The 1423-nt window shown below is 54.2% G+C and overlaps 1 protein-coding gene across 1 annotated transcript in view; it reads left to right on the top strand.

Moving 5' to 3' along the window:
* Positions 1 to 1423, top strand: part of MYOM3 (myomesin 3) — a 76697-nt gene that overhangs the window by 38274 nt on the left and 37000 nt on the right. The gene's annotated exons all lie outside the window — the stretch shown is intronic.

The raw sequence follows: 1423 nt of genomic DNA on the forward strand, positions 1-1423 counted from the left end.
CCCACACACACACACCATTTCGTCTGAGAAACGAGAATAGCAATAGGGAGCAGTGGGGACTATGACAAACCAGAGAATAGAAAGGTCATCCATGTTGGATGATTTAAACAGAACTGAGCCCTGGCCGGTTTGGCTCGGTAGAGAGAGCCTCAGCCTGCAGACTGAAGGGTCCCGGGTTCGATTCTGATCAAGGGCACATCCCCGAGTTGCAGGCTCAATCCCCAGTAGGGGGTGTACAGGAGGCAGCCAATCAATGATTCTCTCTCACCATTGATGTTTCTATCTCCCTCGCCTTTCCTCTGTGAAATCAATACAAAATATATTTTTTAAAAACACTCATGCATTTTATCACCTTTGAAAGGGTGATAAAAAAAAAGTCTATGTTTGCCTTTGTATTTGTGGGCATCATTTTTTATCTCACTCACTCGCTGTTGACTCAAGGCCGTCTGAAGGTGCAGCCCTGAAGGAAGGTGAGTGGCTCCTGAGCAGGCTGCCGTGTGAGGAGGAGGAGGCCCTGGTGGCTCAGAATGCGCTCCGTTCCCCGCCGGCTTCTTCAGCTGCTGGTTACACACAGATGGGCCGCAGCCTCCTTCCGAGCTCACCCTTCACTCCTACCAGCAGCCCACGGTCACTTTGTCACCAGAATCGCAGCACTGCAGCCCACTGCCAGCGCTAGCAGCCAGGCCTCTGTGCCAGGTGGACACCGCCTGTCTTTTCCTAACCTCTCAGGTCTGTCTGCCTGGTCACCGTCAGGAGCTTGTCGTCAGTGTTAGCGGCCTTTTCTTACTTGAGGTCTTCCCACCCCCCACCCCACCACCCCGTTCTGAGAAAGAAACAGCCATAGACCGGGATGCTAGTCTGGGCAGTATCGTCGTTTCTGTAACATAGTGGAGATGTTGCCCCACCCAGAGCCGCTCTCCCCTCCCTGCATCAGGGCTGACCTGCTCACCTTCTGGTAGGTCCCCTCTAAAATATTCTGTATTTATTGGTGTGGATTGGTCTGGTGCCAGCCCTGACAGGGACTGGTAGCGCTGTGGTGTCCTGACCACCATAGTCCAACGCTGCTCACTTCAGGGTTCCTGCAGTTTGAGGGCCATGTGCAGGGTCCGTGGCCCTAAGTGGGCTTTCTGATGTAGGCAGTAGGAGTGTTCTCATGTGCGCTGGCTGTGTGCCAGGGATGGCTCTGAGCACTTCCTGTGAACTATCCTCACAGTAACACCAGAGGGTAGGTACCAGGGACCGTTTTGCAATTGAAGAGAGTGAGGCTTGGGGAAGCTAGAGAAGTTGCCGGAGATAGCAGAGGCAGGCTTCCTACCCGGCCATCTCCCCCCAGGGCCTGTGCTCTTCCCCCTGCACTCCGCTTCCTGTCTTGACGCAGTGAGGATTGGGGGCCCCTTCGAAAGAGGATGAATGGGCAGAGATT

Source organism: Myotis davidii, unplaced genomic scaffold (assembly GCF_000327345.1).
Source record: "Myotis davidii unplaced genomic scaffold, ASM32734v1 scaffold149, whole genome shotgun sequence".
Classification (NCBI taxonomy): Eukaryota; Metazoa; Chordata; class Mammalia; order Chiroptera; family Vespertilionidae; genus Myotis; species Myotis davidii.